This window comes from Petaurus breviceps, unplaced genomic scaffold, assembly GCF_028583685.1.
Source record: "Petaurus breviceps papuanus isolate PSGF00001 unplaced genomic scaffold, PetGlider_PUasm1.0 90459, whole genome shotgun sequence".
Classification (NCBI taxonomy): Eukaryota; Metazoa; Chordata; class Mammalia; order Diprotodontia; family Petauridae; genus Petaurus; species Petaurus breviceps.
In genome coordinates, this window is record NW_027187259.1 from 2,045,787 (window position 1) to 2,073,642 (window position 27,856).

At 34.6% G+C, this 27,856-nt stretch overlaps 1 protein-coding gene across 1 annotated transcript in view; it reads left to right on the forward strand.

Annotated features, from left to right (window-relative positions):
• TENT5D (terminal nucleotidyltransferase 5D) overlaps positions 1 to 27,856 on the forward strand; it is an 83,595-nt gene that overhangs the window by 41,938 nt on the left and 13,801 nt on the right. Inside the window, exon 2 of the mRNA XM_069062481.1 lies at positions 22,795 to 22,920. The gene's annotated coding sequence lies outside the window, so the exon portion shown is untranslated. The remainder of the gene's footprint in view (positions 1 to 22,794; positions 22,921 to 27,856) is intronic.

The window sequence follows — 27,856 nt, forward strand, 5'->3', positions numbered from 1 at the left end:
AGCATATCTATCATCAGATTGTGTTGATTATTGTTTAGTAAACTTTCATACTTTTTCCCTTTCTATTTCCATTGTCACCATCTTAGCTTTTTATCATTTCATATTTGAAATATTACCATAGCTTCCTAACTGATCTTACCTTTAGAAACCTCTCCCCTTCTTATCCCTTCTCCCATCCTGAACACTACTGTCAGATGACTTTATGTTGTATATAGTAGAAGGAGCACTAGATTTGGAGTCACAGGAGCTGTGTTCAAATTATGTCTCTGTTTCTTATGACTTATATGATGTCAGACAAACTACTTAACCCATGTTCAATTTTCTCACCTATAAGATGAGAGTGTTGAACATCATGAGTCCTAAAGCACCTTCCTGCTTTAAAAATCCTATCACCTTGTTCCTAAAATATATCTGTCATCATACTACTTAACCAGATTAAAATGGAATTGGGAAATATTTAACAAAAATAAATAAATATGTAGTAGAACATAGATAATGTTAATATGTGGTTTTCTAAATTGATATATGGCCACAGTTATCCTTATGTGGCCCCTGTTTCTATTTGAGTTTGACACCACTGGCCTACAGAATGAAGTCTAAACTCTTTATCTTGGCAATTTTGAAACCTTTACTTTGATTATAATGACTAATCTACAGAATACGTCTCAAAACACTCCAATCTCTGTGCCCCTGCTCATGCCATTTTTCCCAAGAATGCCCTGCTTCTTCTTCTTGTTTCCTTATCCAAAATAATTCCTCCCTTCTTTTAAGCTCAAGCTATAGTTCTATGAAGCCATATCCAGAAGATGTAAAGAAGTCACAATTAAATGGAAACAGTTTGTAGACTTCCCTCAGAGTGGCAATAAACAAACATAAATAAATAAGCAAGCCCCTCTAGCCCATTCCTTTTTCAGAGCGCATAGGAAATACTGTGCTATTTATTTGACACTTAATTATTTATGACTTAGGTGGTCAAGGGATAGTAGTAGAATAGTTAGATAGCTAAGAATATCTGGGTTTGAGTTTCACCTCTTACGCATAATGGTTTTGAGACTTTGCAAGTCACTTAATCTTTCTGTGCTCTAAGCAAGTCTCTGAGACTGTAAGTTGCAGAAAAGGTGCTTTTTTTGATTCTCTAATCCAAGTGTATCCTCTACCAGTGAAATCAAAGGTCTGGCCCCAGTGCCTATCCTTATATGGTTAACTTTATATATTTTTCTTTTCTTTTTAAAAATTCTAAACTTAACAGAAAAGAGGCATTTGCACATTCACAGGAAAACACGAAGTAAATTCTTCATGAAACAGAATCTCCATTTCATAGTATTTGTTTTTTTAAAAAACATATAATTAAATTTTATATTACCTTTACTACTGTCCTGACTTTCTGTGCTTCCTTTTGAACTTTTTTTCTGTTCTCTGCATTTTATTTATTTTTATTGCTGATGTCTTCTGTACATTAAAAATGTTTCAATGAATCTCTTATCTTGGACATTACTCTTGCTAACCCTTCCTTCCCCACCTTGATCCCCAATTGAAAACCAAGAGAAGGAAGGAAGGAAGGAAGGAAGGAAGGAAGGAAGGAAGGAAGGAGGGAGGGAGGGAGGGAGGGAGGGAGGGAGCAGATAAAAGTGAGGTTAATTTGATGCCTACTCTTACTACCCCATTTTCCATGTCTTATGCTTTTCTTCTCACACACCTGAATTTTGAGAATATTAAGTTCCATCTTCTCTCCCTTTCTTCCTTTCTACAATAATATATTCCTTTTGTCCTGCCTTCCTTTTCCCTCTTCAGATCCTCAGAAAAGAACCAATCTCCTCCCCACCCCCACCTAAGACCTCTGTTTTTCTTATTTAATTTCCTCATTACCCTTTGAATACATTAAGATTCTGAAGAGATACTTGTTTCTTCTCCCTTTATTAAAATATTATCATTAAATTATCATAGAACTCCTAGTTAACTCAGATAAATTTATCTGTCTAGGTTTCTCTGGACTTGTGATTGTATTTAAAAGTTCCAACTCAGATTTAGCTTTTCATCAGAAATGATTGAAAGTCCTATTCTATTAAAGATCCATTTTTTTTTCTCAATAGGATTTTTTCCCGAATTATAATTTCTAAACTTTATTTATTTTTTAACCTCGCATCTTTTAAAAAAATTCATTATATTTGAATTTATTTTAAACTTAAATGCAAAATAAGAAAAGAAAAAAAAAACATTGCCACGTACACAGCAGAACATAAGAGGATTCAATATAAAACAATAAATTTCCACATCAAGAAAACCTATATAATAACTATTACACATTATTTTTCAAAGCTATCTACCTTTTCTTTGCTTCTGTATATATGTGTGTGTACATATATATATATACATACATAGATATCCATAAACATGGACATATGTACACGTATACACTCAAATGCATATGCATAAGACTCTTATGCTTATTTCCACTTGTCATCTGTTTGTCTGTAGGTGGATAGCATCTTCCTTCATAAGTTCAAGTCTTTCCATATTTTTCTAAATCCACCAGCTCATCATTTCCTACACCACAACAATATTCTGACCCAATCACATTTTATCTGGGACATTTTCTATGAGAGTTTCCCCCAGTTTTTCTGTATTCCCTCTATTCTTGGCTACATAGATTTTGTTTATAAAAAATTTTAATTTAGACTAATCAAAATTATCCATTTTACATTTCAACACTGCTCTTGCCTTATAATATGGTTTAAGGTCTGATACTACTGAATCGAGTTCCTTCACATTTTTTCCACCTGGTTTCCTTGAAGTTCCTGACCCTCTGCTCTTCCAAATGAACCCTGTTGTTTTTCTGACTCAGTAGGATATTTTAAAAAATAATTTAATTGGGATGGTATTACATAAATAGATTAGTTAGGCAAAATTGTCATTTTTTATTATGTTAGATTTACCTACCCATGTCCAATAACTATTATTTTAATTATTTAGATCTAACATTATTTGTATAAAAGTGTTGTGTGTTTATATTTGTATAGTTCCTGTGTCTGTTTTGGCAGTTGTATGCTCATATTTTTATACTGTCTCATTATGTTATATGATCTAAAACTTGATTAATATGGCTGACATATAGTGTACTTTTCTTATTTTTCTCTTTTGATTAAATTTTATTTTAGCTTTAACTTTGAGATTATAATTACTATCCCTGCTTTTTTACATGATAAATTCTACTCCTAACCTTTATTTTATGTTTGTGTGTATCTCACATTTTTATAGTACTTCCTAAAAGCAACATATTGTAGAATTCAAATTTTTAATCTGGTATGTTTCCATTTTTATGGGTAAATTCATCCCATTCACATTCTAAATTATAATTACTTGTTGTATATTTCCCTCCCTATTTTCCCCAATATCCTTCTTGCCCTATTCCCTTCCCTCCTAACTCCTCTACTTTACTTCTGCTTGCTACCTTACCCTCCTGTTCCTTAACCTATCTCCCCCCTCCAAGAATCCTTCCTTTATCCTCTATGTCCACCCTATCCCCTTACCCTCTTATTTCTTCCTAAATTTAGAAGATTTTTATATCCTTCTAAATAAATGTTATATGTAATATATATTATAGCATTATTATATGTTATATATAATATTATATTATAGTATGTTGTTCCCTCTTTATCCCATTCCCATTAATCTACACACCCTTTTATTCCTCTTTATCCTCTCCTCCCTCCCTATCCCCTTACCCTCATTTCTTTCTGAATTTACAAGATTTTTATACTGTTCTAGATATATATGTATAGTTCCCTCTTTAACCCATTCCCGATGAGAGTAGGGTTCCAGAGCTACCCACCCTCCTCCATCTAATTCCTCTGTATCTATCTTCCTCTTGCACCTCATTTGTATAAGATAATTACTTTTTTACCTTTTCTTACATCATTTTGCTTTTTAGAATCACATCATACTCAGTTCTACCTCACTCTTTCTTTTGAACTACCCAATTACTAATGACAATCTTAGACATATGGTTTACATTTCCACGTATGAAAAGTAAACAATTTGTCCTTATTGAGTCTCTCATAATTACTCTTTGATGTTTACCTTATATTTCTCTCTGCTCTTGTATGTCAAATGTTCTATTTAGTTCTGATCATTTCGCAATAAAATCCTAAATAAAATAAAATAAAATTCATTGAATGTTCATTCTTTTTCACTCAGTATTATACTTAACTTTTCTGGGTATGATGTTTTGCAGCTGTACCCTCTTCGATATATAGTGTTCTGAGACATGCAGTCTTTTAGTGTAGCTGCTGCTAGGTCTTGTGTAATTGGTTGTTTTTTTTTCCTTGTTGCTTGTAATATTTTTTTTCCTTAACATGGGAGTTTCAGAATTTGGCCATGATATTCCTGTAGCTTTTCCTCTGAGGATCTCTTTTGGGTGGTGATTGGTAAATTTTTTCTATTTCTGTTTTCCTCTCTTGTTCTAACATGGCAGGACAATTTTCTTTAATTACTTCTTACACTATTGTATCAAGTTTCTTTTTTTGATCATAGTTTTCAGATAGTCCAATTATTCTTATGTTTTCTCTTTTTGATCTGCTTTCCAGATTAGTTGTTTTTTTATATGTTTCACATTATTTTCTATTTTTTCATTCTTTACATTTTGTTTTATTATTTTTTGGTCTCATAACTGTTGGCTTCCCCTTGCCCAATTTTAAATTTCAAAGAGTTATTTTCTTTCTTTTTTTTTTAAGCAATTGGGGTTAAGTAACTTGCTCAAGGTTACACGGCCAGTTATTATTTCTGGGTGTGGTGCTGAGTATCTGAGCCCGGATTTGATCCAGGTAATCCCGACACTGGAGCCGGTGCTCTTACTCGCTGAGCCACCTGGCTGCCCCTAAGCAATTGGGGTTAAGTAACTGGCTCAAGGTTACACGGCCAGGTGTTTCTGGGTGGGTGCTAAGTGTCTGATCCCAGGATTCGATCTCCAGGTCTTCTCAACACTGGAGCCGGTGCTCTTACTCGCTGTGCTACCTGGCCGCCCCAAGTTATTTTCTTTCTTAAGATTCTGCATCTCCTTTTCCACTTGGTTGACTTTCTTTTCATAATATCCTTGTTTTTCTTGGATTGTTCTTACTTTAAAATTTATTTTTCTTCAGTCTCTCTTATTTGATTTTTGAAGTTTTTTTTGAGGTCTTCTATGAATCCTTTTTGGGCAGGTGACCATTTGATGTTACTCTTTGGGGTAGCAGGGTCTTTTTTGCTTCAGTATCTTCCTCTGATACCAGATGTCTTACATTTTCTTCTATTTTTTCAATATTTTGATTTTTTCCTAATATTTCTCATGAAGTTTCATGGAATTTGTCTCATAGAATAATTGATTTCTCTTTGGTCTCTTCTGGCTTTTAGAGAATACATTTCCTGAGTAAGGTTTACTTTCTCTTCTAAGTAATTTATTCTCCTAATTATTTCTTCAAGAGATTTTATTAATTTTTTTATCTCTTGCTTCATTTCTTCTATTTATTTGCATTTGTAATTGTTGTTGTTTCAGAATTATTAACTTCTTTTGGGGGATCTCTAGTCTGTCCAGCTTTAGGTCCTGAACTGGGGCTTTCTTTCATGGACAAGCCTCACTCCCACTGCATTTTTTGTGTGGGGTGGTCAGCCTTGGATGGTCTTATCCTGGGTCTTCTGTATTCTTGCCCTGATTGTAGCCCCACCCCTAGATATTTAAGGTTTAGAGTGCCAGATCTTCACGTCTGTCATGTCTCAGGATAGAGTGTCAGGAAAGTCTGAGCATCTGGGCCTGAGCTGTCTTTGCCTAGTATTGTGACATTCTACATATTGCTTCCTAGTACTTCTTCCTGGGGCCTCCAGGGCCCTCTACCTTGGGGCTTTCTGAACACTTTGGGACTTTCTCAGGGCAACCTGTGTCTCCTGCTGCCTCTGAATACAGAGCCTTGTAAGCTATAGTGTTGCTGGCCATATTTGGTTGTGTTGGCAGGCACTGGTGCTGGCTTTACTGAAGGTATCCCCTTTCCTATTGCTCTCTTGCTTGTGACTAAAATCTTGTACAGTTATATGTACTGAAGAAATCACTAATTTGTTCCTCACTCAATGTCTTGATCATTATTCTGTCTGGTGCAAAATTCAGGGTTTTGCTGAAGTAGGTATGGGTATGTAGGAGCTGGCTGGTCTGCCACTCCTTCAGGAAGCCATCTTGTCAAGAAGTCCTTCTATGGCTTATCTTCTCTCTTTAAACAAATAGTATTTTTTTCCAATTTTATGTAAAGACAGTTTTTAACATTCATTTAAAAAAATTTGAATTCCAAATTTTTTCTTCCCTCTTTCCCCTCCCCCCCTCTAAAAAGGTAAGAATTTTAAATAGGTTGTATATGTGCAGTCAATATTTACATATTAGTCGTGTTATGAAAGAAGAAAGGAAAAAAAACACAAAAAAGATAAAGAGGGGTGGCTAAGTGGTGCAGTGAATAAAGCACTGGCCCTGGAGTCAGGAGGACCTGAATTCAAATCTGATCTCAGACACTTAACACAAAACTAGCTGTGTGACCTTGGGCAAATCACTTAACCCCAATTGCCCTACCTTCTTCCCTCTAAAAAGCAAAAAAAAAAAAACAAAAGATAAAGAAAGTGACAATATTATGCTGCAATTGTATTCAAATTCCATCAGTCCTTTCTCTGGAAGTAGATAGCATTTTCCATCATTAGTCCTTTGGAATATGGTTTATCTTCTCAAGTAAATTATTAACTCCTTGAACAGAAGAACTATATTCTTATACTTCTTTATATCCCCACAGTATCTAGCACAATGTCTTATGCACAGTAAGTAGATACTCAACAATTATTTGTTGATTGGTTCATTAGTGTCATTGCAGTAAATGATAATGTCACTACTGCAAAAGTTTCCATTTGTTTCTAACTAAACTCTATACATTCTGACTTATCCAGATAATGGAATTGCTCAGTATGTTAATTTTCCACATTTTCAGATTGGATGACCTTTTCACCCATTTTTCCTTCTTTTGCCTTCTCTACTTCCTTGCTGTTTTCATTTATGAAACAGCAAACTTCTATGTGACAATCAAAATGTATGTTAATACAGCTCATGATAATTTTATTAGTCTTATGTGTCGATGTGAAAATATAATATTTATGGAAAGAAAAAAATGTAGAAACCAGTAATCACAAGTTATACGAAAACTCAAATCAGATTTACAGATTTATGAAAGATCTGGGCATATTTATGTAATGCCATTGTTATTTTTATTCTTGTGAGACACTTTGTGATTACCAATGTTTCTAATGAAATGGAATACCTGATTATAATAAAAAGGCAACAAATATTATGTGCCATATGGTGCTTACTTTTTAATTTGATAGAAATATATTTTTAAACCTCTGAATGGTACACTTAATAATAATATAGTAGATTTTTTTAAGATCTACATTGTTGGGATAGGTAAGAAAGTTCATATTGCAGTTTCACTTGTTGAACTGTACATGATTTGTACATGATTGCTGTTGGAGAAAATTAGCATCTTGATACCTATAATGATTAAAGTTCATGTCTCAGTTGTTAATTCCTGCTGATTTAGATATTCTTCTTTCTAAAGAGTAGAAAAGCAATCTATTCACTGCACTGTCAAAAACTAGAAACCAAGCTTGTCTTCACCACCCCCCTCAGACACAAAACAAAACAAAAAATTGACATCATCTTGACCTCTATTTCTGCCAGTAATACCAACATCCTCATTCTCTCAAACTCCATATATTACTCACAGAATTATGGCAGCATAGCATATCAGAGATGTAAGGGACCTTAGATGAATTTTCTAGTTTTCCAGATAAGGAAACTGAACTTGAGTTTTTCTGCAAAATTTTGATTTAAATTTTTGGTTATCTGCAGGTACAAAGTTAATAAGTTGAAGTTTTTAAAAGTTCTACTAGTTCTATCACATTGCAATTTCCCATTATCAGTTACAATTAGAACATGTAGTCCATAAAATATGGTTATAGTCAAGGAATTATTACTTATATCTAAACCACTCTTGCTAAGTTTGTCTCCTAATTTAGGTACTCCTCTGCTCCTGACTTTTAGTAGTTTTTAATCATTTCCTTCTAATTCTTTCTCTTAGCCAAATGATATTAGAATAAGGGGGAGAAGCAGTTTGGTACATTGTAAAAATTTAGGCAGAGGAATTGAAACTGAATCTTAGTTCTATCACTTGTGTGACATGGGGCAAATCACTTTACTTCTCAGTTTCTTTATCTGTAAAACTAATGTTGTACCATATTAAGATTTCTTAACCTTTTTGTGTCATAGACACCTTTTTCAGTCACATGAAGTCTATGGAACCCTTCTCAGAATGTTTTAAAATAAAGGAAATGCTAAATATATATATAATTTCCATTCAAGTTCACTAACCCCCTGAAATCTATCCATAAATCTACTGGGGGACCATGAAACCCAGTTTAAGAATTCCTGTATTAGATAAACTTCTAGCTCTAAATCTACAGTCCTGTGAAGTAGACCTTAGACTGTCTATAAACATTTAACACTTGGTTTTCTCAGTGTCCTGTTTTTGCTTAATGGTAATAAGAATAGTGAATAAAGTGCTGGATTTGGTCCAAAGAAGACCTGGGTTAAAATCTGCTTTTTGATACCCGCTGGTTCTAAGACTTTGGGCTAATCTCTCTAAGACTCTGTTTCCTCATTTAAAAATGAAGGAGTTGAACTAGATGATCTCTAAGGCTCCTTCGAGCTCAAAATTTATGATTTCATGGAACCACTAGAAAAAATGAATTATGCCCAGTTTGGCATTCTTATTATAAAGGAATCCAGAACATATGAAGAAGGTTTTGTTATGTACCTAACACAAGAAACATCATTTAATGGTATACTTAGTCATTTAAGTTTGTGTTTCTCACAGTGAGTATGACTTAGTTCTACTCAGCAATACAATAATCCAAGACAATTACAAAGGATTCATCATGTAAAATGATAGACTCTATAAGTAGATCAAATCATACTATTTTTCACTTTATTTTTTGTGTGTCTTTTCTCTTTTGGTCTGTTTGTTCTTTCACAACATGACCTATGTGGAAATATGTTTTATAAGATGGCACATATATATATATATAACCTATATATTTGCTTACCATTTTAGGAAGAGGTAAGGGGAGAGAGAAAAAATTTTGGAACTCAGAATTTTATAAAAATGAATGTTAAAAAATTGTCTTTGTGTATAGTTGGAAAAATAAATCCTAGAAAAAAGAATCATCAACCTTGAGGGAAAAGCAGTGTGGTTTTGGGAAGGGCTAAATAAGTATATGGAGTGAAGGAGAACAAGTAGTAACTATAGATTTAAGAGTTTTGAAAAGGTTTTGAAATATTCCACACTAAATACAATTTCCAAAGTTAAAACTTAATCACATTGCAATTGAGGCAAATATTTTATCATTATCAGAGAACTGACAAGAGACAGAAAATAGGATAAAAATACATCTCCGAATGGTTAAATGTTAACAGTATGGTGACCTAGGGATCAGTTCTGGGACCCATCATATATTGCAGGGAGATCTCATCTGAGTTGTGTGGTGGATAGAACAGTGGAAGACCAGTTAACTACATTGGAGTTAAGTATAAAGTTAGAGTACTTAGGGGAAAATAATAGTAACTATATTCAGTAAATATTTTTCAAAGGAATGAATGAATATACCTGGAACTGTCATTTAGGATTCATAGAAAGGGATCAAGGAGTCTTTACAGATGATTCACTGAAGATGTTAACCTAATGATGCCCAGAACTTTTTTTTAGTATATTAGGAAAGGTACAGGAGACATTGTCATACCCTTGTGCAAAACAATGATGGAATATAAAAACCACATATTTCATATCCATCCAATTATGGTTGTTATATATGACAAGAAAGACATAAAAGGAAATGGAGGCTGTTCAATAAAAGTAACTTAAAGTGATCAAAGAGATAGAATAGCTTCAGACTAAGAAAATTAAGTTCTTCAGTTTGTATATGCAAAAGCTAAGAGATAAAAATTGATAAGCTCCTGAAGGATGAGTACCTGTTCAACAAATCCCAGAGTACTAGACTATGTGGAACCCCTTGAAGTTTAAATGAGGTAGCTTTAGGACAAAAAGAGTACTTATGTGCGTGGCATGTTATTCCAAGAAGTGGCAAAAGCTAAAAATATAAATATAATGGAACTTCACAAATTCAAAGAATTTCCTCAGCAGTCATCTAGCCAGGGCTTCTCCACTCATGACCCCTTCAGTGCTTCTTAAACTGTGGGTCATGACCCTCTATGGGGTCAAGATTCTAGACCAAACCCATTGTTGATAAAGAATCTCCCCTGGAAAATGCCCAACGAATAGCTATTCAGCATTTGCTTGAAGAAGACCTCTTGGTAGCAAACCCACTATCATCTGAGGCAATTCATTTAGCTTCTTAATAGCTAATTGTTAGGAGGGTCTCCCTTAACACCAAAGCTAAATTGATCTTAAGGCAAATTCTACCTATTGCTCCTGGTTTTGCCCTGTGGGGCCAAGCAGAACAAGGCTAGTCCCTCTTCCATATGACAACTCTTTAAATACTGCGGTAACAACTATCACATAGGTAACAAGCATTTCTTAAGTGCTTTTACTAAATGCTAGGCACCGTGTTAAGTGCCTAGGATGGAAATAAAAGTAAAAGAAAGAGCTCACATTTTAATGGGAGAATACACATCAAAAATAACTGAAGAGGGGCGGAGAAGAGGGAAGCTTACTGAGGGTAGGAGTCAGAAGCACCAGCTTAAGGGGAATGGATGTTCCAGGGTGAAACTGCAGAAGTATGGTGTTAAAGTACATCCAGAAAGACAGAAGCATTGCAGGGAGGGGAAAGTGCCCATATGTCTTCTCTTTTTTTAAGTGATAACTCTCCTCACTATAATGCTATTTATTCATTACATGACAGATGTCAGTATAGTTATATAATTCATAAGGGTTTAGTTGCTGAAGTACAAGGATTCATTATAAGGAAGTCCTGCTATGTAAAAATTCTAAGGATTGCATTATAGCAAAGCTCTAATGAAGGGTTAAATAGGACTGAAATCAATTAATGGATGATAGCTTGTTAAAAGATGTTATAGGACATTGGTACAATTAATTGGTACCTTTTCACTTAGCACCCTGCTTTCCCATAAACCATCACTTTAGTGCATCTATTAGAGACAGTTCTGGATGCATAAGTGCTGCCGAGCTAACCTAATATAGCATTTTTAATGATTTAAATTTTTCCCTCTTTTTAAGCTTGTTTTTGTTCTCTTCTAGTATAGTCAAATATTGCCCTGCGTAATAAAATTACAGTGAAACCTCTTCTCTATCTCAGCAATTTGCAATGTATTTCCAACAATTTACACCTATTTCTTAAAGAATACATGGCAAATATTTCTGTTCTTGGTTGTTAAATGATTTATAATAATCTGAAGAAGTTCCCTTATAATAAATTCCCCAGTGCCTAATACTTTGAAGGTATATTCTGAGCTGATGCCCAATATTGAACTGAGAGGACTATAACAATTTGGCTCCAGAAGGTTCTTCTGGTTGCAAGTAATAATGAACATTTAATACTTGCAAACTTCCCAGTTGTTGTTATTGATATTATAACAGAACAAGCAGAATCCTAGTTAACTTAATAATTTCCCTAAATTTAGACTTTTCTTGTATTTGCAACATTCTCCTTTGAACACCCCACTAACCCTTGGAAAAGCATAAAAGAGGGGGTTTTACTGTTTGGTGACCTTAGTTGCTTTCCTTCATAGAGCATTGTTCAATCATGTCTGGCTCTTCATGACCCCATTAGGGTTTTCTTGGCCGAGATCCTAAAGTGACTTACCATTTCTTTCTCCAGCTCATTTTATATATGAGGAAACTGAAATAAACAGAGTTAAGTGACTTGCCCAGGGTCACACACCTAGTAAGTGTCAGGCCATATTTAAACTCATGTCTTCCTGACTCTAGGCTCAGTGCTTTATCCACAAGCTGCCCTTCATAGAGTATACTAAAGTACATTGCACTGTGTCCTGCAAATGGTGAATCATTTATTTATTCGCTTTGTAACAATAGGTTTTAAAAGCAATCAAATTCCCTTAAGGTGAAAACCTTTTTAGGTTTAAGAAAATGAATTTGCCACTAAAGTCAATAAGATGAAAGGAGGAAAATAACAATTTTAATATATGAATTATTTGACCCATGCTATTATTTTACTTTTTTTAAACTGGGAACTGCTTGTGAGTGTAGTGGGGACTACATTGGTAGAGGCTTCACCTTTTCTAGGGTTTTAAAGATTACAGAATCAGAATTTCAGAACTGAAAGTACCTTAGCAGCTATCAAGTCTGATCCATATCTCCAAAATAAACCCCTCTACAGTATGACAAGTGGTCATCCAATCCCTCCTTGATGAACTCCAGTGAGGGGGAACCTATTATCTTATAAGGCAGCCCATTCCACTTTTGAACAACTCTAATTATTAGAAAGTCTTTCCTTATACTATGTCAAAGCTTGCCTTTCTGCAGTTTCTCCCTTTGTTTGCATTTAGGCCCCCTGGGACCACACAGAGCCAGTCTAACCCATTTTCCACACCATGGCCTTTCAAATACTTGAAGACAGGCTGGATCATACTTCTCCCTCCTCCTCAGTCTTCTCCAAGCTAGACATCCCTGGTTCCTCCAACAGATCCTCATATGACAAGAACTCAAGACAAATATCCTGATTGTTCTCTAGTTTTTCTCCAGTTTACCAATGTACTTCCTAAACATCAAGAACTGGGTATATTCTTCATTTAACAGTTACTGTGTATTTATGTCCTCTCTCCTATTAGGCTGTAAGCTCCCAGAGGGCAAAGAACCTGTCTGAGCCTGTTTTATTTATCTATATGTGCCTTCTCAATACCTTACAGATAAATTGATAGCTAGATACATAGATACATGCATATATATGTGCATACGTGTATACATACATACATAGATGGGAAAACATTCATTAAGCTTTTACTATGTTCCAGGAACTGTGCTAAACTGTAGGGATAAATGCAAGCATGCAAAACAGTCCCCTTCTTGAAGGAGTTTACATGGGGAAGAGATTACATAAAAGGGATCAGGAAAGGGGAGAAAGGAAGCAGAAAAGGGGAACCGTGCTTGTGGTTTGGAGCTAGTGGTCAGGGAAATGAATTGGAGGGTTGGTTCTAGGCAAAATAAGAACTCTCAGAGCCTACGGGTTCCTGGGATGGAGTCCAAATTTCTGATGGGGAGGTGGTAGAGATGAAGGCTGTAGTGGAGCTACTTATGCTTTGGAGCTGGTGGCTTTAGGCACTTAAAGTTCACTTGCTGAACAAATGAATGAACTAATGAAAAGAAAGAAAGAAGGAAGTAGGAAGAAAAAAAAATTGGTGGGTCTATTCCAACCAATTGCCTACTAAAAATATGTGATGAACACTTTATTCCTTTCTATCACAAATCACCTTCTAGCATCTGACTAGCCATCTAAAAGGGGTGACTATATCCTATACCAGACTGACCATCTTGGATTGACAAAATTGAATTCCTTACTTTTTCCTAGGCCTAATCCCAAATTATTCTTGTTCCTAGGAACTTCCTTTTCTGTTATTAGTACTCTATCTCCTCAAATGGGCATTCTTGCAATTAGAAGAAAAGTGGCTTTGTAAATTTTCTCTGCCTGAATTAACTATTCTATTCAGATACTGGTTAAGGTATCACATTTTTATTGCTGCAAATATATATGATTATGGGATTTATAGCTGGAATGTAACTTAGAGATCAACTAGTCCTACCCCCTCATATTATAGAGGAGGAAACTTAGGCCCAGAGGGATTTAGTAGCTTGCCCCAAATTATATAGGTATCAGTCTAAATTAACTAAAAGCTACTGGATTCTTCCTTCTAGTACCAATTCCCTACCATGACAGGTTTGAAGCACAGTTCCCAGATGCTAGATAGCTAGATAGCCCCCTTCATTTAAGTCCTGCCTTATTCTTTAACCCTAGTAACTAAACAACCATTGAGCTAAAGCCCCAATGTAATAATAATGGGCTTCATTATGGGCAATTTAATACTGATATGAGCATAACTGTTTTCTTTTTTTCCTAATAAAAATGCAAGACCCTACAACCTCGCCTCACTTAAAAAAATTCTCTATATCTCTCATTTTTATTTTCAGTTCAAAATTCTCTTCCATTCTCTGCTCCCTCCCCCACCCATTGAGAAGGCATGCCTGCTTTCTTAGAAACAACTATGAGGTCATTTCCCAACCACTTGGGAAGAAAAAAATGACTCAGGGAATTGGCCAGGAATAGAAATGGGAAGAAGGATGTGCTGGACGTAGCAGAACATGAAAACTAGTACTGATAAAAAAAAAGTACCTGGATTTGGAGGCTGCACTGTATAGAAAAGAGGAAAAGTGGTTCCACAGCTTGGTAAGGGAGAAAGGTCATAGATGTTCTCATGGTCAAGAACAATTAGCAAAAATTAGTCTCAGAGATAAGATGATGTGATTGGTGATTTGCAAGGCTGAAGAATGTTAGACTATAGCAAATTAAAAACTGATAAATTATGAGCACATACATATATTCATGTATATGAAGTAATCACAATATGATATGCTTTTAAGGGGGAGAAAGGAATGCCATTGGCCATAGCAGAAGGGGGAATTATCTCCTGGAAAATTATTAAGGAATGAATAACTACAGTCATCAAAGCTACAACTTTCAATGGGCTTACTTAGTGGTAGAAGGATCACCTACTGCACTTGCTTAGACATGAGGAGGGGTAGTATACACTCTGTTCCCTCCCCCACCTCCCTCCATCCAACTGAATCTAGGCATGAGAAGGGACCCTGGAGGGTAGCAAGTCAAATCCTTGCCTAAAGAAGAAGCCCCTCTACAATTTCCCCATAAATTATCATCTAACTTTTACTTGAAGAAATCCAGTGATGGAAAACTCACTGCTCCTTGATTAGAAATTAGCAATGAAATTTCAGCACTCCTTCCCCTCTAAAATAGCTTTCTACATATTAAAATAGCTAAGAATTAAATCAGTAAGTACTATATACATTAATTGAAAATCAGATAGTGTGCTCTATTTCACTAATTACATTGAGTTATGTAGAGTTAAATTGTCAGTGTTTCTGTCAACAGACTCAGTTCTTTGTTATTTCTGTTCTACTGGTCTTCTTATTGGTGAGAAGGTTTAGCTCACACCACCTGGCTGAATTTACAAAGCTAGGGCACTTCTCTTTATCTTAATCTCTCTGCTTTCTTTCCAAGTGTATTATTTGAGCCATGAAAAACTCCTTTGACTTCTTTTCAGCTTGTAATGAGGGGACATAAACCCAAACAATGCCACTGGAATCTATTTCTGTAATCAATCACAGTTTGAGGTTCTGGTTTTTTTTTTCTTTTTTGTGAAATAAATGCCTTGATGCCATCCTGTGGACTATGTAAGTTCCTTAGCTTATAATGGAGTGGTTTACTGATTTGTAGCTTTGATTCTCCTATAGAATTGAAAACTTAGTGAATGGTAGCATGCTGTAATTTAAGGAGAGTCACTGTATCTGGGTTCCAGTCCTTCTCCTATTTAATTTATCCTGTCTTTGTGATCTTGGACACATTAACTTCTCTGAACCTCAGTTTCCTTAACTGTAAAATGATAAGGCGTAGGATTAGATGATCTTTAACATACTCTTCCAGTTTTAAATCTATTTTGTGATGAACTGAATGAAAGATTAAGTTATAGAAGTGAGGAAAAGATTTTAACTTGTTTTATCCTGCAAATCATTACTTAAAATGTGTCAGCCCATAATTTCTTAAAAAAAAAAAAACAACTGGAACAGGTAGGTGGCGAAGTGAATAGAGCACTAGCCCTGGGGTCAGGAGGACCTGAGTTCAAATTCAGCCTCAGACATTTGACACACTTACTAGCTATGTGACCTTGGGCAAGTCAACCCCAATTGCCTTGCCTTCCCCCCTCAAAAAGAAAAACCCAACCAGCCCTCCCAACTAAGTAATAACCACTTTTCCTAGAAAGAGAAGAAAAGTGGCTACTTACAAGGCCATTTTAATTCTTTATTTCTTAAGGAAAAATAAATGGTTGTACAGAACATATTTTTCCAACTGTAATTCATTTGGGGAGATTACATTTAGCAATGTGACATGACTTATAAGAAAATTAATACTCAGCAAAATGTGTTGAATAGCTTTGCATTCTGTCCTGGTGATAAGCTTAAGTAACAGTGGCAAGAAGAGTTGGCAAATTCATGAATCAGGATATTAATTATATTTTTACTTATAAATACATTTTAATTTGAGTGAGATCTCATTTCTTCACAGAATTACATATAGAAGTTAAGTATTGGAAAGGATAGTGCTTTAGATCTACTAAATTTTACATACAGTATCTCATTTGATATAACAGCCTTGTGAGGTATACACTATAGGTATTATCTTGGTTTTACAGATGAGGAAATTGAGGCTCAGAAAGGTTAAATGATATGCCTGTGGTCACACAAATACTAAATGTTGGAGGAAGGATTAACAGAATTTCAGAGTTGGAAGGAACCTCGGAAACTAACAAAAGACCAACATGTACCTGAACAAGAAAACCCTCTACAACATACCTGATAAGTGGTTATCTGGCCTCTGAAGACTTCTAGTGAGAAGGAACCTACTACCTCAGAAGACAATCAGTATTACTCTGGGATAGCTCTAATTTGGGGGAAGATTTTTATATCAATTCTGTATCTACTACTTTTGCATTTCTACTCACTGCCCTTTAGAGTTGTGCCCTCTGGGACTAAATAAACAGGTCTAATATCTTTTTCCATGTGATTATTTTTCAAGTACTTGAAGATAGTTATCATGTATTCCCCAAGGCTTCTCTTTTCCAGGTTAAGCATCCTTAGCCCCTTCATCTGCCTCTCATATGTCATATGTCAGGCTCTTCCCTATACCAAGCCCCTTGTTCTGTTTTATCACACTACTTCCTTTGACATTAGATGTATCCAAAAGACTCTAATTCATGAATTTTCTCATTGTTCTTCCCAGCTCTGATTATTTGCCAGTGTTTGTGTCTTTAGTAGTACCAGATATATAACTTCCTCTGCACTTGTTAGACATAGAATCTAAATAGAATTTAGAGGTAGGAGGGAACTTAGGTATTATCTAGAAGAAACCCAGACCCAGAGAGATTAAGTGACTTGCCTAAGTAGTAAAGAGCAGAAATAGGATTCAAATATAGGTCTTCTGATTCCACATCTAATGATCTTTCCAATGTACAATGCTGTTTTCACTCTGATACAGACTCTGTCTCTCTGTTCCCCTACCCCCCCGCTCTTTCTGCTCTCTCAAATGTTTTTTTTTTAACTCAGTTGAAATTTTTTGGTGTACAAAGAGACAAAGGCAAAGCTTTATTGAGAGAAATCTAATTTCTGACTCAACTTTTTACTGCCTTTAGTTTGTTTTCACTAATTTCCTTTTCTGGATAGATAATAACTTGGCATTGACATTTAGGGATGTTAATAAATTTGTTGACTAAATGTAAATATCAAATGTACCTCAATGATTTTATCTTTAGAACCAATAAATCTCAATCTATGAAACAGATCAATACCTGTGCCAAAAGAACCATTCTAAACATGCTGGTAAAATTATAGCATAATTTTTTAAAAGTATTGCAACATTTTTAGACTAAGATAAAACAAAGTAAGAAATACTAGGTAAACATTCCTTAAATATGAAGAGTCTATCAAGAAGTAGATATTTGTGCTCTTTTACAAGTTAATCACCAATGACAAATATTTTTCATTGAGCATGGATCCCATTGGTCGAGAGTTCAGCCATCTGTAAATCAGAAGTTAATAAAGCATTTAAAAAAATAATAATAATAAAAGGAAAAATGGAAAAAAAGAGTGCATCCATCTACATTCTCCAGATCTTGAAGTTTTTTCATTAATAAACTACCAACTTCAAGAAATCCATTCAAAGTCTCTTCACTATTGTGTGCATCAAATTCAGATTCCTTAAGCTCCATTATGCCTTTCTAGCTCTTTAGGCAACAGCAACCTTTCTGTTGAAGTCCTCCTATAGGAGCTTGGAAACATAGCTTATTATCAGATAAAGACTTGAAGAAGAATTTTATGAAAAGTTATAAAATACCAAGAGTTAGAATCAAAAGAGATGGTAACTGATCTCAGTCATTTTCACAGCAACGTAAAACTTATAGCAGCCTTTCACAAAATAGTGGTCATGATTCAAAGGGCTTAGTCTTTGCTTTCTATTAACTGCCTCTTGCCACTTTTACACCATCCCCCCAAAGACCAGGTGCTACTACCTGGTGATAGTTCTAATATTATTGTCCTACATTACTACTTAACTCATTGTATTTAACTTTTCATGTATATTTCTACAACATGAAAGCTCCTTAAAGGCAGTGATTGTGTCTTATACTTCTTTGTATCCCCTACAAAATCTAGGGGAATAACTTGCTCATGAAGGTATTTAATAAATATTTGTTTCTTTATTGTTGTCGATTTTTTTGTTGTTGGGAGAGAACCCTTCTTTTATAGTCATACAACAATAGCCTTTAGACATCTAGACAGTAAAACGAATTGTTTTAATTAAAATGACCCAATCAGAATCCTAGATTTTCATGCCTTCCTTTGTATAGACTTTCCCATCCTAATTCTCATTTCTTTCTGGACCCATTTCTAGCACATACTGCCCATATGCATCTGTTCCTTTTCTTATTCCTTTCTCCATTTTTTCACACTCATTCTTCCTGATCTTCAGAAGGATTTCCTTTTCCTTCACCTTCAGTTGTTTTTCTGAGTCAAAGTAATAAAACAGTGCCTACAGGCCATTAATACTCACTGGTATTCCTTTTTTACTTCATCATTTCATATAGGAGTATTTCAAGTTCCATTTAATTATACATGTCTAACTTACATGAAGAGTATTCAAGATAACTGTAGTAGAATAATTTCACTTATCATTGAGCAACTATAGAAATCTATTCTGTCTTTCACATTAAGCTCTATTTGAACATTCTTCTCCTTTAGCTATATAGTATCTATTCTCCAAAGGTCAGTTTAAGAAAAAAGATGTTTCTCCAGGGTCCAGATGCAGAAAGCCTACACAGACATTTTATTTTATTTTTGACTTTGGGAATACACTTAGATTTTTAAAAATATTTTGCCTCAAAATAAGTTTCTGGTTTTTAAATATGTATAACTTGTTTGTAATACACATAAGATAAGTCATATAAATATTTAATTATTCAAATTTCTATGGTACTTTACAATTTGCAAAACATTTTCCCACAACTCTGTGAGGTAGATAAGTTAAATGTTATTATCCTTGTTTTATACATAAGGAAACTGAAGATCAGTGAAATTAAGTGCCTTGGCATACCTATTAAATAATCACAATCAAAATTTGACAACAGATTGACTTGACTCCAAGTCCCTTTCTAACACTTTATCCACTACTTCATGTTGGCCCTCCTCACTGTGCACATCCATGTAAATTATATATTTGCCCTTTCTCTTTTATTCAATTGTAATTATCCTGAGTGGCAAGAACTGTTTTTCAGTCCTTAATATGGCATTTTCATAACATATCCTGAGTCAGTGGCTTTGTTAAATAATTTACTTCATATAATATCACACTTGGTCCTTTTCTCACATTCACAAAGTAATATCTTAGTCCTGGGAAAGTAGCTATAAATTGGCCATAGTACACTCAAATATAATGTTGGTTAAAACATTTATTTTTAATAGATGAGCTCTTAATATGTTTTTGGGTTATCAACAGATAATTAAACGCTAACCATATCATTACTATATATTTTTTTGGAGATTTTCAACTATTCATTTGAGTTTCTATTCAAAAATGAGTAAAAACTAATTTCCCCCCAATTTCTGTTTTAAAAAAAACTTTCAACTCATTTTATTTTGAGTTCATAATAAGCTGAATTTGACAAATTCACTGAGTATTACACAATAATTAGAGCATACCTCTGTTCACATCCATTTGAATAATGTTTTATCTCCTTCGTTAGATTGTGAACTTCTTGAGGGGGCAGGGACAGTTTTTAATTTTTAATATGTTCAGTGTTGCAGAGTCCTTTCTCATTTAACCTATTTGCTTTGATATCTGGATGGAGTACAAAAGTTCATTTTAAAAAAAGAAAACAGTTGGTGTCTGAGAGGACTAACCATTCTGATATATCTTGTAACATTCCAGGGCTCCCAGCAATATCACCCAAAGTACTGTAGCAACTAGGAAGCAGAGAGTGTGAGGATAACAACAGTATGTGGAGAGTTTAAAGAAAGTATGACATTTTTTAGAATTTAAATAATGTTGAGCCCATAAAGGCACAACATCCACAGAGCCCATGGGAAACCTATTGGTAAGAACTTTAACTACTTTTTCTTTCTTTTTGAACTATTGGTGACCTGAATATTATCTTGGGTTTCTGAATTTTTCTCTATAGAGAAGCCTAGATGGTTCACCTTAACAGAATATACCAATACATAATACTTTAGAAGATAAACTATTTTCTTAATAATTATGTCCAAAATCGATACTATATGATTTCTTAGTGCTGGTAAAACACAAAACAGGTTAATGTGTTAAAAATCCATACAACATAAAATATTTTTGAAACTAACTTTCTGATTTACATGAACAATATTAGTTGAAAGACACAGAATATCTATCTATTATGGTGATTCAGTACTGAAAGCTGTATTGATTTGGGCCTCCAGGAAAAGGAGATTACCATTCCCTGTAATCAATTAACAAGTTGGCATATCAGTACACAAAGTCCTATGATTAGAAATTATTTTCATATTTTAGTTTTAGTCTTCCTTATGTGAGAGTAGCTGCCTTTGCCTAACCTTTAGTAGGTTATAAAATGTTTTAAACTAAATTTCCTGTGAAGGAAATTAATAGAAATTATTCCTGGAAATAGTTGTATAGTCTAAAATACTGTACCAGCATGAATACCACTAGAAGGTTATCCTCTTCCTTTTTGGGAAAAAATTATGAGGGAAATATACTAATATATTTAGGATTATCCTGCTAAATTTCTAGCTCATGGATTGTAGACTTACTAAAATATACAATGAAACTCATCATTTTGTACTTTATTTAAAAAGACTAAGGATGAGCACAAGTGCAGAAAGCACATGATATACATTAAACAATTACTTAAATATACATTGGTAAGTATGGCTTAAAATATTGAAGTAACCTTTTTGTTCAGGTTTGCCCATTGCCAAGAGTTATTGTAATGCTAAATCTAATTTCTTCTCTTTTTTCCTTTATTCTTCTCCCTAAACATGTGTGACTTATTTTGTTCATGGTCTCTGGGCACATTAAACTACCTCTTATTTTATTTTTCTGTAGTTTAACAATTACAGGCAAATAAAGGAGGTTCAAGAATCAAATAAAGGTATTGAATATCAAGATAATATACAGGGTTTCATTCAGTCAGTTCTACTTAATGGGCTATTAAGATTACTGACTTCCAAAGACATTATTTTTTTAATTGCCACTAATAATGGAAACTCTTTGAGTATAGGTTCAAGTGATGAAAAGGGATTTTCTTAGTTTTTTTTTAAGAAATCAAGACGGAAGAATTGGGAATGATAAAAGATATCACAGGGCTACCAAACCTACAAAGCTTTTTAATTAGAAGTTTCCCCATTTTCTTAAGGAAATAATAGTTTCTTGCTTTTTCAGTAAGTTCTGGGGAGCTTTTTTTGTAGCTTCTTACTTGTAGTCAGTTGTCTGGATAATATAAGTTTCATTTAAGACCAATTTATAAGAATTTCCCACCTTAGCTGGACCAGTTTCTCTTTTGGAAGGTGGCAATAGATCCCACTAGAGGAACTCTGAGATATTAATTTTGCCAGCCAACTCAGGAGAACCCAGGGGTCCCCATGAGAAAGGATGGCTTTTTTTTTCTTCAAACAAACCAAAACTCCCAACCACCAAAACATTAACTTGAGTTTATATTTATATTGTGTATGAAGAGATGTGAGGGGGAGAAGTTATTTTTGGGATGGGGGTAGGTGGGTGGTATATTTAGGTATGGGATAGTTTTGTTTTTGTTATGAGAACTAAGTAAATGCTCTATTAACTACCTGGAAAAGTTAACAGCTAAAGAGAAACCTGAAAAAAGGAGATCTATCTCTATGCAAGAGGCACAGGGAGAAGTGTTACCCTTTGGCCTACCCCTATTCCTATCCCCCACCCCACACACACCCCACCTCTGTGCACAATGACTCTCTGCCACGGACCACCTTAAATTGTGTGACGACAGGTTGCCATGGAGATGGTTTTACGCTACAAGGGGATGAGCCGGGAGGCGGGGAAGGGGACTAGAGGGGTGTGTTGGTAAGAATCATTTCAGCACTAGGCTGCAGTTGGACAGCAGCAGCGCCAGAGCTCTGGTAGCTCCCCATAGTGGCTTCAGGGTGCGTGTTTTCTCTTTCCATCTCTCCCCATTTCTTGAATGCTTTTCCTTCTCCCCCAGTCTTGCTTTCTTTTCTCTCCTTTATTTCTGCTCTCTTTCCACTCCCTATTTCTCTTTTTTCTCCTTCCCTTTCCCTTCTCAGTCTACCTCAACACCACCAGAGAGGGACTGAGGGAATTTTATTCTATTCTCACTCACCTCTCTTTTCTTTCTTCTTTATTCCACCTTGCTGCTGAATGCCATTCCAGACAAAGGTCGTCGCATCTCCCCTCTCAAGCTCTTGCTTGGAGGCTCTGAGCGAGTGGCGAGGAGAGAAGGGTGAAGAGGTGTGTGGAGAAGAATCAGACTCCTTTGGACTTCTTTGGACGGTTTGGGTGAGTGTCTACTTTCTTCCCTCTTAGTGTAGTGTATTTGTGTGTGCACTGTGGCTATAGTGTACTGGATTGTGTGTACAGTAGTTTCTCTCAGGGGTAAGATTCTCCAGTATTATTAACAGGGACGGTCTGAGGTTACAGTTTGTTGAAAGCCCGTGGTCTTTCGAGTTTTTCATGATTTCTTTCTTACATTGATACACTGAAGGTTTATCAAGCTTATGTATGTACCTTATGATTTGCTGTTATAGGAACATGGAATCTTGTCTCCTGTTAAGAGTGGTTGGGGTAATGTTTAGTTTTAGGCAGGTAGCCTCAGTTGTGAGATACTTCCTGCCATAGGAGTAGGTGGCCACAGCACTGCTGCTGACCAGTGCCTTTGACACGGAGGGCAATCTTGTCCTTTCTGCCATGGGAAAAGCTTCTAGAAGGAGGTAAATGTGCCTGGAACAGGACAGCAACTGAAAGATGAAGCTCGTTACCCCCTGTGGCTTATACATTCTTCCTCTGTCTTAGGGATCTGACCTTATGGAGGATTAGCAAAGAGGTGGTGTCTTGAAGGGTGCAAGATTTTTACAGTTGATTGCAGTCAGGGACATTAGGGAGAAAAAATATGTAAAAATTTCTACACTGACTTTAGGGGTTAGGAGGGTATGAACACAGCCAGGGGAGGGCAGCCTCTTCTCAGTTTCTTTGTACCCCATATACCTTTGAAAATTCTATAGTTGCCATTTGGGATGGATTTATTCTCTTAACTATCTTTTGGATTTTTCAGCAGTTAGGATGCTCATTTGAAATAGTGATTATGACATATTATTCACCTAGGTCATCATCTAAAGACCTTATTGAGGTCTATTGCCCCAAGTCTCAAAATTTCACAAATAAATATATTCTCTCCTTCTATAATGTTCAAGTTGAAGGGTCATGGAATTTGATAAATTCTCAGTCTGTAAGGATTCCTAATTGCTTACAGTTAGAAAGATGGTTAAAATATAACATCTGGAAACCTACAGGTATAAAGGGAAAGGAATGACAAAGCAGGTTTAAGTATCTTAAGTAGAAAGTGTATTGTGCTTGGAGTTATGACTAGAAGCTTCTGTTTACATATCCATGATAACTTTCATCATATTTTGGTCTAAGATAAAGGCTTGATCATAAGAGCAACATGTAGTTTTTCAAGATTCTGCTGTTAACTTTATTTTTAATGATCAATATTGGATTAATAATTTTTTCAAGGAAACAAAAATAAACAGATTTCACTTCACTCCCACAATTTTCTCTAGGGGTAAAATTTTTGTGTTATGTGTCTTGACAATGAACCCATTTATTGTTCTGTCATTAGGACAAAAGTAAAATGATCTATTCAGGTATTATTGTTGTATAAACCTTATTATAATTGAAAGGAATTTGAGAATTGACCTAAAATGGAACTGTTTAAGGATCGATAGTGATGTGACTCAGTCCTTAGGACCAAATTTTAAAATGAGCAATGTTTGAAAGTGAATAGATAATGCAAACTCCCTTCTGAATTTTTAAATTGTATATCCCGATTTAACAGCACCATTGAACTATAGCATAAATGACAGAATATTCTGGGATATAAGTGCTTTTTTATGACTCAAGCATAGTGGTCAGTTAATGTAAAAATTGCATCAAGAGGATATTAAAAGCTTCATTTAAGTATGCAAATAGCAGTTTAGCATGAATACTATGACTACCCCATTCTTTTCCTTTATTCTGTTGTGTGTGTGACTCTTCAAATAATGCGCAGCTACATTTTAATTATAAATTAAGCAGTGCAGATTATTTCAACTTTTTTATTTAAAAGTACTTTAGGTCAAGGAGGATTATAAGCCAGAACATTGTGACTAAGCACAATGTGGTTTTTAATGAAAAAATTTAAAAGACTTTGGAAATATACTTAGAACATTCCTTTGAAAAGTTCATTCTTTTTCTTAAAAAATGGCAACTAGCCTAGTCAAGCAGTAGTTTGTCAGATTTTAACTTGATATATGCCTTTGTGATTAAATCCTTCAGATACGAGGGGTTAACAAGTAAATCCATATAAAAGAGGAACAACTTGATACATATATAACAAATGTCTTCTATTCAGGATAATTTTCAAACAATCTATAAAATAGGAATAGGTGTATATTCATAGGACCTGGTAGATGCATTGTGAATCTGTAAGAAAATCTTCACGGGAAATCCAGAGAGCTCAGTGTCAGTGCTCATTTTTTTAAAAAGAACAGTTTCTTTATAGTGTTTTACACATACATAGATTAACTCAAAACTAAACTCTTTTTTTGCTTTCCTGTTACCAAAATTCATTCTGTCAATGAAAGTTTAGCTCTATGAATTCAACTGAGAATTTTAAAAATTGGTCCTGTAGGATTTTGGTTTCCACTTAATCCTATACACATATTTAAAAGTCGAGGTATTATGTTTGGACCTTATCATAACCTAACCACAAGGAAAACACTTGTCTCTGGTTAAGGCTTATGCAATGTCTCACATTTTAAAAATCTATGTAAGAGTACAGTAAATTAAGATGTAATCAGTTTGTGTTTATCCCTGACTCTTTTAAATGTGTGTCCTTAAAGTACTCTTCATTGCAACAGGAGGCATTTTTTTTCTGATAAAATGGTCATTCGGACATCAGTTTAATGCAACAAAGATATATGATAGACATGTAGAAAAATACATAATTACTGCAGACTCAAGGTACCAGTGATCTACAAGAGGTTATTGACTTGTAGAATTAGCTTGGAATGCATGACTATTCCTTAGGAGAACAGAACATTCATTTCAACACCATTTATTTGTATAATCAGAAACACTGAAAAGAAATGTCTGCTTTTTATTTGCCTTTTCTGGAGTTGGGTAAATGAAACTCTCTGTTGGTAAGAAAAAAAAATCACTTCCATTCTTGTGCTCACTGCTTCTATCATCTTTGATATCCATCTCTGTGACATGAATTAGCCCTCCCCCCCAAAAAAATTACAAGAGCGTAAAGAAAATCTGCAGTATTTGAAGGTTCAGGCTGTATATACTGTTATAATAACAAATTGTTAAAAGATTTTGTCTTTCTCATTATTCTTAGCTGATAGTGTGGGAAAATACTATATCTTTTCTGCCTGCTACCACTAGGTTATAAAAAAGATATAATTTTTCTATATAGCCCAGCCACCTATGTGACATGACAGCCTTTAAAGCCTTTTTCCTTAGAGAGAAAAAAAGCAAAATAGTGTACATTCTTCCAATGAGATATTACAGAGCACACAAAATGGGGGCTTGATTTGGAGTTTAGGTGATAGTGAATGAAAAAAGGTGGTTAAGCTTTTCCTGTGTCTCGGTTTATCTTTGAACCTGCAGAGCTTGACTTATTGATGGCCAGATATCCCAATAAATATTTTAGTGACTCTGATTTGAGTGAATCAAAGATAAGGAGGCTTCATCTCCCTGAATAAGTGCATCTCTATAGTCAGTATTTGTGAGAAAGTAAAAACCAGTATAGCAGACCTCTGGGCAACGTTTCACATTCTTGGTTCATTGTTAGGGGCTTTTATCTCCCAATGAATATATCATATTCATGTCAGCAAAGGTGACATAAATTTTCTATTGACCCCACCATGGATGAATTCAGGTATTCTTATATACACATGTATGTGATTATATGCAAAGGTATACATATACTCATGTGTATATTCAGATGTATATATACACGTGTGTATATATACATGTGTGTATGTGTATATGTATGTATGTATATACACATATACTAGTACTCTTGCCTGATAAATTTCAGCAAAATTGGTCATACATAGAAATAAATTGCAGGTAGCCTTAGTTGAGATGCTTTTCTTGTAATAAGAGAGGCTTGCCATGACATTTCTCTCATCACCTCCAACAGGGAGAGAGGGTACATATAATGTACATGGAATGTGCATAAACATATATGTGAATATTGTATTGTGTGTGTGTGTGTGTGTGTGTGTATATATATATATATATATATATATATATATATATATATATATATATAACATGTTGAAAGTCCCTGATAAACAATTCACTTTTATGTGAATTATGTCTAAATTTCTCAGGCAAGGGAACTAGTCACACATAATCTGTTCTAAGATTAAATGGTAAATTTAAGAAAGGCTTAATTTTTCAAACCTGGGAAAAACAATAACATCTAAATCAACTTATAGTGCTATATGCTTATATATTTATATTTTACATCTACATAAAATTTAAAAATTCCAGATTGAAATTTTCCTGCCATCCCAGAATGAGTCTGGGCTATCACCAAGTCAGGGTGTACTTGGGGAATGAAGATTCACTTTAAAACTAAAGTAAGTAAGTATAACAAAGGTATATCTAATATGGATATTGGCTGGAGGGTAGGTAAAGGTAAGAGGAAAAGGAGGAAAATAATTTAAGTTGCAGTGTTCGGGAAAACTCATTATATGAAAATTCAGTTTAGTAAAATAATCAAGTCATAAGTACTCCGGTGCCTTAAGGGATTGCTTATGAGTTTCTAGGGACATAATTTTTAGAATCTTCTGCAAATCAAAGATAGAACAGAAATGAAGATTATCTTTGAAATTTTACTTTTACTCATTGAGAAAATGTAATTTTATTTACAAAAAATATATATTAAAGGAAAATGCTTATTCTGTAAGGTGAAATGCATCTGTAATGATAAACAAAATATATATGAAATAGATATTATCTATGGTTTGGAATATCCTTATTGATTTTTCTCTTCATTAGCACAAGTAAGAGTTGATTGTATTCTGGAAGATCTATTTAAGATGATGTTCCGGATAAATAATAGGAGAAAACGACATTCTTTTGTGTTTCCGTTTTGTTATATAGTCTCTTGATATTTTAAATTTACTACTCATCCAGAATCACAAGAGGGATATATATA